Source organism: Podarcis erhardii, assembly GCF_964252035.2.
Source record: "Podarcis erhardii genome assembly, chromosome: 6".
Classification (NCBI taxonomy): Eukaryota; Metazoa; Chordata; class Lepidosauria; order Squamata; family Lacertidae; genus Podarcis; species Podarcis erhardii.
This window is the reverse complement of record NC_138510.1, coordinates 2,624,125-2,635,231: the sequence shown is the minus strand read 5'-3', so window position 1 is coordinate 2,635,231 and position 11,107 is coordinate 2,624,125.

Genomic DNA, 11,107 nt, shown 5'->3' with positions numbered 1-11,107 from the left:
CTTTGTGACACCCTGGACCAGAGCATACCAGGCACCCCTGTCTTCCACTGCCTCCCACAGTTTGGTCAAACTCATATTCGTAGCTTTGAGAACACTGTCCAACCATCTCGTCCTCTGTCGTCCCCTTCTCCTTGCACCCTCCATCTTTCCCAACATCAGGTTCTTTTCCAGGGAGTCTTCTCTTCTCATGAGGTGGCCAAAGTCTTGGAGCCTCAGCTTCAGGATCTGTCCTTCCAGTGAGCACTCAGGGCTGATTTCCTTCAGAATGGAGAGGTCTGATCTTATTGCAGTCCATGGGACTCTCAAGAGTCTCCTCCAGCACCAGAATCCAAAAGCATCCATTCTTTGGCGATCAGCCTTCTTTATGGTCCAGCTCTCACTTCCATACATCACTACTGGGAAAACCATGGCTTTTACTATACGGACCTTTGTTGGCAAGGTGATGTCTCTGCTTTTTAAGATGCTGTCTAGGTGAATAAATGTATTGTTGAAAAATTATGGTGGTGTGGTTTTTTTTAAAGCTTCTGAAGGTTTAGGTTTAAACAGCATCCACAGAGGGATGGTGTGTGTGTGTGTGTGTGTGTGTGTGTGTGAGAATTGCTGGTTGTGCTCATTTTTCCACACACACACACACACACACACACACACACACACACACCTGTATCTTTGAATCCTGGACCCCTGTGATTCATGCAATGCAGGAATCACAGCGAAAGCACCCCTGAGAGATGGCTATCCAACCTCTACTTAAAAACTTAAAAGTCCAGCACCTTCTTGATTAATAATGTCCCTCCCCTATTTGCAGTATGTTTCCTTTGCATCAAAATAAATGAGGTGGAATAACGTAACACCAATGTATTTCACATAATTTTGCTGCAGTGGGCAGTGATGCAAATAATGTGCTTTTTGTAGGAAGGTCAAACTGCAGCAGAATGGGAAAACCTTCTTCAGAAAAAGCATTTCAAGGTCCGGATAGCAGTTTTCACATCTAGGAGGGCTTCAGTCTCCCCCCAAAAGTCGGCTGCCGATCCATGAGGAGAATGTCACTGCAGGGCCCACAGTCAGCCTGTTTGATAATGCAGCCTGGCTTTTTGTTTAAGAAGCGGCCTTTATCCCTGTGAGAAAAGAAGGAAAGGAATACAGTGCATGATCAGGTGAACCACCCTCAGACCTCTGGGTATAGGGGGGTATATAAATTCAATAAATAAAATCATCATCATCATCATCAGCTACAGATATCCTTGATTGTTCTGCAACCTTATCATGGCGCCTCCACTGGAAAATTCAGTTCATGCAGTTCACAGACCACAGTGTGAGAACCTCAGTCTGGTCGAAACAGATCAGGATCTTCCCCTTTCAAGTCTGTGGGACACACTCACCACTGTGGAATGACAGATTCCACAGCACAACACCCCAGAATTTTTTAAAATTTTTGGCTGTTGAGCACACTTCATAAGAAGAGCATCTGTTGGATCAGGCCAATGGCCCATCTGGTCTATGGTTACCAGACGTCCCCGTTTCCAGGGGAGAGTCCCTGGATTTACAAATCTGTCCCCGGACAAAATCCGTCCCCGGAATGTCCCCGGATTTCATTTAATGTCCCCGGATTTATATTTTAAGTGTTGTAGATTTATTAGTAGGGAATGAATGTTGTGTGATTGGTTCAACGGCACAAGGCACATCATATGGGGACTTCCGGAGAGGCAAAATGGCGGGCGCCATGGCAGCGAGCAGCTCCTGAAGCCAGCCAGAACCAACTGTGCTACCAGGCTGGCTCCAGGCTGCTGCTGCCACTGCCGAGGGGGAACTGGGGACGCCCAGCACGTCAACTGGGGGAACCACTGACGCCCCCCCCCCCGTGACCCAAATCGAGCCGGGAGCGAGAGCGCCTGGCCACCCGGCCGACTGCCCAGCAGGGCCAGGAAAACCCCGGAGCCAACGCAGGGAGAAGGAGGAGAGAGAAAGAGGAAGGGGAAAAAAGAGGGGAGCCCTGACCTTGCCACACTGCTGCTGGTGCTGCCGCTGAGGAGAGGTAGGAGAGCACTGGGATTGTAAGGACACGTGGCCGAGCCCAGGCCTGACCTGAGCCACTGCACGGCAGATAGCGCTCAAGGGAGCAGGCTGGGGCCAAGAGGAAGGCCGCGCGGCAGAGGAGACCACAGAAGAGAAGATATATCTTCTTAATATATTTTTTTAAAAAATAACTTTTTAAAAATACATTTTTTCTTTTTTAAAAAAGTGTCCCCGTATTCTTTGGGAAAAAAAAATCTGGTAACCTTAATCTCGTCCAGCCTCCTGTTCTCACAGGGGCCGACCAGTTGTCCATAATGGGAAACCTGCAAGCAAGCAGGATTTGAGTGCAAAAGCAGCTCTCCTCTCCTGCCGTTTCCAGGAACCAGAATTCAGAAGCATTGCTGCCTCTGACTTAGAACTTGGCCCTTGTGGCTCATAGCTCCAGACCTCCAGGGATGTCAGCAAGTAGTGCTAAGGACACGTCAGCCAAGGATTTGCCTTTGGAGAGGAAAGCGAGCAAAGCCCTGGCTTAGCTTTTGGGTAAACACTTTCTGTTGAACTTTGAGGAGCCTGTGCCCTTTCTGCCATGCTCACGCCCTCTTCGTAAGTCGCTGTGGTTTTCTAGGAGCTTTATGCTTGATAAAGCATGGGCGGGCTGCCCATCCCATCTCACCAGGTCCTTGATGTTAGTCTTGAATTGCAGAAGCAGAACGCAAGGGGGAGGTTCTTCTGAGGGCTCCATCGACACAGCCAAATTGGTGTGGCAGAAATATACATAGCTGTCAACTTTTCTCTTTTCTTGCGAGGAATCCTATTCAGAATAAGGGAATTTCCCTTAAAAAAAGGAAAACGTTGATAGCTATGGAAATATAGCAACTTGTAAGACATTATCCACATCTTGTGAAATATACTCGGAGTCCTGTAGTGATTTCATGCTCTTTATTGTACTGTAGCTTGTAAAACAGTGACTGAATTGCTCCTCAAACCTCAGGCTTTTATATACATTATTTACACATTGAGTCCTGTCTGATTGGCTCATTCTGCTTCCCTCCTGGAGCCTGATTGGTCTTTTCCTGCAAGCCAATCAGTTGTTGCGTTCTAGGATCCTACTTGCCTTTTCTTCTAGGATCCAAGCTTGGTACATAATATCTTGCCTCTTTGCCCCACTCACTTCCAGTACCTGCAAGTCAGTGGTAAGACTGATACAGTGGTACCTCGGGTTACATATGCTTCAGGTTACATACGCTTCAGGTTACAGACTCTGCTAACCCAGAAATAGTACCTTGGGTTAAGAACTTTGCTTCAGGATGAGAACAGAAATCGTGCTCCGGCGGCGCAACAGCAGCAGCAGGAGGCCCCATTAGCTAAAGTGGTGCTTCAGGTTAAGAACAGTTTCAGGTTAAGAACAGACCTCCGGAACGAATTAAGTACTTAACCCGAGGTACCACTGCATGTTGGACAGCAGTTTTGCATATGTCATCCTCATGTCCCGCTTGCCAGATTCCTGCAGGCATCTGGCCGGCCACTGTGACAACAGGATGCTGGTCTGATCCAGCAGATACTGTTCTTAGAATCATAGAATTGTAGAGCTGGAAGAAACACCAAGAATCACTTAGTCCCACCCCCCGCAATGCAGGGATCTCAACTGAAGCACCCATGACAGATGGCCAGCCAACCTCTGCTTTAAAAACTTGAAGTCCACCACCTTCTGTTGAACAGCCCTCAGAAAGTTCTTCCTGAGGTTGAGTGGGAATCTCCTTTCTTGGAACTTGAAGCCATTGCTTCGGGTCCTGCCTTCCAGAGCAGAAGAAAAGAAGTTTGCTCCACCTTCCACATGGCAGCCATGAAGATGGCTATCATATTTCCTCTCAATCTCCTGTTATCCAGGCTAAACATACCCAGTTCCATCAACTGTCCTCCTAAAGCTTGGTTGCGTGGCGAGTTCCCAACCCCCCCCAGGTGGAAATAATGACACAATTATTAAGGTTAATGGGCTAAATAAGGCCACAACGTTATTGGTTACAGGTGATGAGCGGTATTGGTTTAGGCATTGGTCCCAACCGACTATATCCGACTTCAGCCTGTCCGCTTGAAGTCTGGGAAGGGTTAACCACCAGTAGGGGGAGTCCTGCTGATGCACATCAACTAGGAACTCCCCTGGGGTCACCAATAGGGGGCGTGCCTTAGGCCCTCACCTCCCCAGGCTTCGGATTGGTTGGCCAGGAGGTGATGCGGCTGGGGATCTCCCCAATCGCGCGGGGGCTGGGTTCCAGCTGCCTCACACGTGGTGGGTCTGTGAAGCCCACAGCTCCACCTCCTCTGAAGGGCAGAAGTGGCTTTTCCAGACCCTTGACCATCTTGGTTGCCCTCCTCTGCACACCTTCCAGCTTGTCAACGTCCTTCTTAAAATGTGGTGCCAGAACTGGACACAGTACTCCAGGTGGGGTCTGACCAAGGCAGAATAAAGGTAAAGGTAAAGGGACCCCTGACCATTAGTGACGAGAACCTGCTCGCCATCCGTAAATAATCAGTCTCGCACCAAGATGGGTTGCAGAAATCTCTGGCCGCAGCTCTCTCTAGAAGCTGCTGCTGCCCCAACCTTTATTGTGAGTCCCAGAAAAGATACAAATTCAAGGAGAGAGCTTTGCCTCAGTCAGCAGATAAAAGACAATACAATACATTAGTCTCATGTTCTCACACCAGACCACGCAGTTGATCATGTTATACTACGTGGACCAATCATCGGATGGCATGAGCTCTCCACGCGTTGATCATGCTTCCAAGCAATGCTTTCTGCTATGAAATCATCCTTGCAATAATGAACTTTTGCCCATGCTCTTATGGACAAATGACCATATTCCCACATCCCCCCTTTTCTTGTTTATATTATAAGAGGGACCATTAGTCAATTAGCAAAATTTTTCTTAACCATGTTCTATTAGGTAGCCAAAAAAACAACCATTCCATGGATCAAAACCTTCGGGTGGATTCAAAGGATTATGGGTTATCATTTGTTCCATATAATCAGTAGTAGCAGAGATATTAGTCAATTGATCAGATATATACATACAACAATGAAAATGAATCAAGGCACAAACTCCACCTTTGGAAGCAAGGATTATATCTAAAACATTAAAAAAAAAATTTAAGCGCTACATCACTTATTTCTGACATTTATTTCAAAATCATTTTTCTCAGCAGCTAACTGGCACTAGCCAAGCATATTATGCTTGCTGTAACTAAAAAGATTGCAACAAAGTAGAGAACAGAGCCCATTGTCTTCTCAGGCCCTGCTAAAGAACCACATTGCAACTTGCTCTTTGTCCGGGAACCATGCCAAAGCACAAGTATGAAACAACTGGAACACACTGAAATCCCCTCACCCCCTGTCCTGCCAAGAGTCCACAATAGTTCCAAGACAGCTTTCTGTACATGCTCAGGGGAACACACCATGGGGCAGGACTCCTGAGGGAGGAGAAAAGAAGAAGAGATCTGGGGGGTAAAATCCAAGCGATGCCAGTATAGCGAGGGCATCCTTCAAAGCCAGGCTCAGTTCCCAAACAAGAAGCAGCAAAACTCTCATGATATTTGGTGGTTGAAGTGGCGTCCCAGGGAAAAAGTAGAGACGAAGATGGCCTTTCAACGTGCCGGGAAACACTGGAACAGCTGTAGAAGGTGACTTTATCCAGGGCACGTCAATATGGCAATGTCTCCAGCTGCAGGGCGGGTTGAGGTCAGAAGGCAGATTCCCACAGGCAGACAGCGTAAAATACGGTCGCAAGGCGCTGGTGTCTCCTTGGGCGAAGACGTAGTGAAGTTCAGCAGGCGTAAAATCCTTTCTGCCAAATACCCAGGGTGGCCAGTGTGAGATCTAAGATGTGCTTCATAAAATTGACAAGTCCTGGCCTGTATCAAAGATGGGGCACTTTGTGCTGGGGTGACACTGCTGCGCGATAGATCTGCACTGCGCATGAAAATGACCCACTTCGCCACATCCAAAACAGGTTTTATCCTTGGCAGGATATTGGGACACGATGGAAGTCAAAGCCATGGCTAAAAGGCGAGCTTTATGCGTCTCAGTGCCTACTGACTGGCAGGCTTTAAGCATATCTGCAATGGCTATATTGGGAGTTGTCATCAAAGGGCGTAGTGCTTGCTTACAGTCCTCATTCGCATTATCAAATGCAAGCTGGCGAACAATCACTTCTTGGGCTGCCATGTCTTGAACTTGCCGCTTAAGGGTGTTATACAAGCGATCGACAAATTGTCCAGAAGGCTCTGTAGGATCCTGTCTGACGCTGCCCCAACGGCCATCTCGCTCATTTTTGTCATCAGGTACAGAAGACAAAGCTTCCTTTATGAATCTCAAATCAAACTGTTCGTGCCGGGCTGGGCCTCCCCCCGGGGCGGCAGGAACAATCACAGGAAAGAGATTAGGAGTTGTAGAATCAAAGGGCAGCAATGGAGCAGCGGTGCGAAGGGCCTCTTGAAGTGGAGTGGAAGCGGTGCCAGATGCCTTGGGCAGAGGAGGTGGGGGCTTCGGAGGGACATAAACCGGAGGATTCGAAGAAGGCAACGTGGGATGCAGAGGCAAAGGAGGAGCCAAAAGGACAGGTGAAACAGGCAATGAGGCAGCCAGGAGGATATTTGCAGGAGTTAAACTCGACATAGCTTTGTAGACTTTACACCAGGCATGCAAAACTCTGACATCAATTTTAGGATGGTTCTGGAAAGTTTGCCCTATTTCTTTCCAGTCTTTTAAATTCAAAGTGCCATCCTGAGGAAACCAGGGACAGTGGGTGTCCAGGGCTTCTATGAGTGCCTTGAGATCGGCATCCAGGACAACAAGGTTGTTACTGGCCAAGAGAAATTTAAGTTCATCAAAAAACTTCTTCTGTGGTGCAGAAAGAGACAGCCCCATGATAGTGAGAGTAGGGATCCACGAAGGATGAAAAGGAGCGAAACAAGGGAGCACTCACCAGGGATCCTAGGAAGGATGAATGGCGCCTGAAACCCGTGCCGGGCGTGGTGGGTGCTGAGAGAACCGTAGCGTCGTGAAGTCCGAAATCAGTCGAAGTCCGAAAGAGACTGCCCCACAAAGGCAGAAGGACTGGGAGCACTCACTGGGATCCGTAGCGGATGAAAAAGGTGTGGTGAGCGCTGGACGATGAGAAACAACGTGGAGTCCGAAGGTAGTCACACGGGGCACCAAATGACGAGAACCCGCTCGCCATCCGTAAATAATCAGTCTCGCACCAAGATGGGTTGCAGAAATCTCTGGCCGCAGCTCTCTCTAGAAGCTGCTGCTGCCCCAACCTTTATTGTGAGTCCCAGAAAAGATACAAATTCAAGGAGAGAGCTTTGCCTCAGTCAGCAGATAAAAGACAATACAATACATTAGTCTCATGTTCTCACACCAGACCACACAGTTGATCATGTTATACTACGTGGACCAATCATTGGATGGCATGAGCTCTCCACGCGTTGATCATGCTTCCAAGCAATGCTTTCTGCTATGAAATCATCCTTGCAATAATGAACTTTTGCCCATGCTCTTATGGACAAATGACCATATTCCCACACATTAGGTCCAGTTGTGGCTGACTCTGGGGTTGCAGCACTCATCTTGCTTTATTGGCCGAGGGAGCTGGCGTTTGTCCGCAGACAGCTTCCGGGTCATGTGGCCAGCATGACTAAGCCGCTTCTGGTGAACCAGAGCAGCGCATGGAAACGCCGTTTACCTTCCCACCGGAGGGGTACCTATTTATCTACTTTGACGTGCTTTCGAACTGCTAGGTTGGCAGGAGCAGGGACCGAGCAATGGGAGCTCACCCCGTTGCGGGGATTCGAACTGCCGACTTTCTGATAGGCTAGTCCTAGGCTCTGTGGTTTAACCCACAGCGCCACCTGCATCCCTCAGAATAGAGTAGGACTATTACTTCACTTGATTGAAACACTCGACTTCTGTCAATGCAGCCTGGATTTCCATGCACTTTTTTTTTGTTAAACTTGTGGTCTGCTAAGACCCCCAGACCCTTTTCACATGGGCTACTGTCAAGCCAGGTGTCACCCATCTTGTATTTGTGCAGCTGGTTATTCCTGCCTAAGTGCTAAACCTTAAGTGATGCTCTCCAGTGTGATGGGCAGGTGAACCCAAAGCTGAAACCTTTGTGGTTTGCTCCTAAGTGGCAGAGAAGGCAGCCCTTTTGCAACGTCAAGATCTCTTTAGCGAGTCCAGGATCAGGATGCTGAAAGATGGGAAAGGACTCTGAAAGCAAATAAGCCTGCTAGTTCATAACAAAGGGATGCCTAAATGGCTTAGGAACTCAGGAGAAAGAGTGTTGACTCAGAGATGCCCTGCTCTTGCAACTTTCACTGGGGCGTTTCAAAAAGAGCCATTAACACACACACCCTGCGCCCACTTCTGGTACTGTCTCAACAAACAAAAGAGCCAGGAGATTAAATCCCATATCCAGGCATGTCGTAAGCAGTGCACACAGACCTTCTCTCCTTTGCAAAAGTTATTTGGGCAATGAACTGAATTTTAGGAAACCGGCCCCAGAGGGGGAAGTCACATTTGTCTGTGGTAGCCAAACCAAGATGATTCCCTAACAGCGTAGACGGGGGTCAGCAAACTTTTTCAGACCTTGTGGGGGGCCAGACTATATTTTGAAAAAAATAAAATAAAATGAACGAATTCCTATGCCCCACAAATAACCCAGAGATGCATTTTAAATAAAAGGACACATTCTACTCGTGTAAAAACACGCTGATTCCCGGAGTGTCCGTGGGCCGGATTGAGAAGGCGATTGGGCTGGATCTGGCCCCTGGGCCTCAGTTTGCCTACCCATGGCTTAGAAGATTAGCTAGAAGGCAACCTTGAAGCCTATGGTTGCTGTGGAATGGTTGAAAGGCTGAGCTTTGAACTTGGAAAACCTCTCTTGGACTTACTCAGTGCAAACCCTTCTCTTTCTGCCTCCATTTGCAGGGTGGCTTTGCTAACAATGGCCTACCTCACTAGGGAGGGAGAGACTGTGTTGCGTAGTGGTTAGAGTGCTGGGCTGGAGAGGCCCAGGTTGAAATCCACAGACTAACCTACCTCAAAAGGCTGCTGTGAGGATAAAATTGGGCCGGTGGGGGAGGACTATGCATGCCCCCTTGGAGGTCCTTGGAGGAAAGGCACCTAGGACAGGAGCCAATGAAACGATGTGAGGACTATTGAGATAATACACTTAAGTGCCACCCCATTCTCAAAGCAATGAGAGGCTCTGGGAATTCCAGGTCCTTACCCAGAGTTTGGTTTCCTTGGGATGAAGGTCAGCAGAGACTCTGCAGTTTTTAACATATATGGTTTTATTTACACATTTATACAACTTGAGCATGGACGTGAGTGGCGCTGTGGGTTAAACCACAGAGCCTAGGACTTGCCAATCAGAAGGTCGGCGGTTCGAATCCCCACAACAGGGTGAGCGCCCATTGCTCAGTCCCTGCTCCTGCCAGCCCAGTGGCGTAGCGTGGGTTGTCAGCACCCGGGGCAAGGCAAGTAATTTGCGCCCCCTAACCCGTGGATTTGCGCCCCCTAACCCTAACCCCCAGATGTTGCGGCCGGTGCGGCCGGCCCCCCCTGCACCCCCCACGCTACACCACTGCCACAAAGTAGTGCGAGGCTTAATCACATGGCAGGGAAGAAGGCAGCAACTGGGTCCCGGGGGCGTCTCTGATGTGACTTTACGGGCACCATTTGCAAGCGGGGAGCGGCACCCCATCCGCGCGAGCGCGCCCCCAGACGCAGGAGCCGCGCAGGCAGGGCTGGGGGCTGAGGCGCCAATGGAGGGGAGATGAAGGGCCTGCGAAGCCCTCGAGCACCAGAGAGCTGCTCCTGGTTTCGCGGGGGGGGGGGGGCTCGGCCGGGGGCGGCAGCCCTTTTGTCCGCAGGATGGCAGCGGCGCCACCGGCCAGCCCCATTACCGGCCCGGCCAGCCTCCCGGGGCGCCAGGGCTCCGCCGCAACTAACACCTTCCCTCCAAAACTGGGCTGGTCGGATGTAGTTCTCTCCTGCGCTCAGCTCTGCGCTGGGCGGCCGCTGCATTTTCCCTCCCCCAGATAGTCCCTCCCTCGCTCTCTCTCCGCTCCGCAATGCACGCCTGGCACCCTCCCCCTCCACAGTGGGCGGCGACCCGGCAGCTCGGATCAGATTCGCACAGCCAGCACTGTGAGAGAGAGAGTGAGCCAGGACCAGGTAGGGGCAGAGAGCTCCGAGTGCGCCCCCGAAAATGTTGCGCCCGGTGCGGCTGGCACCCCTTGCACCCCCCACGCTACGCCACTGTGCCAGCCTAGCAGTTCGAAAGCACCTCAAAGTGCAAGTAGATAAATAGGTACCGCTCTGGCGGGAAGGTAAATGGCATTTCTGTGCACTGCTCTGGTTCGCCAGAAGCGGCTTAGTCCTGCTGGCCACATGACCCGGAAGCTGTACACTGGCTCCCTCGGCCAATAAAGCGAGATAAGCGCCGCAACCCCAGAGTCGGGCACGACTGGACCTAATGGTCAGGGGTCCCTTTACCTTTACAACTTGAGTACAGGATGGGGGGTGCTCACAGCATCAACACCCCAGGAGATATTTCTTCTCCATCAGTCACAGCTTTGGTTCCAGCACAGAGCAAGCCGGTCTCTGTTTCTCCAGCTCAACTCACAGCCCAAAACTGTGGGTGTCCTTCTTCTACCTAGCAGCCAGGTGAGTTGGGGGGAAGGAGGAAAGGCCCACCTATGAGCCTGGAGGGCCTAGTAATAATAATAATAATAATAATAATAATAATAATAATAATAATAATAATAATTATTTATACCCCGCCCATCTGGCTGGGTTTCCCCAGCCACTCTGGGCGGCTTCCAACAGAATATTAAAATACAGTAATCCATCAAACATTAAAAGCTTCCTTAAACAGGGCTGCCTTCAGATGTCTTCTAAAAGTCTGGTAGTTGTTTTTCTCTTTGACATCTGGTGGGAAGGGCGTTCCACAGGGCAGGAGCCACTACCCATCCCTTTATTGCAGCTCCTGCAACACAGCTTCTTCGGATCAGGACCCTTGAGTGGACA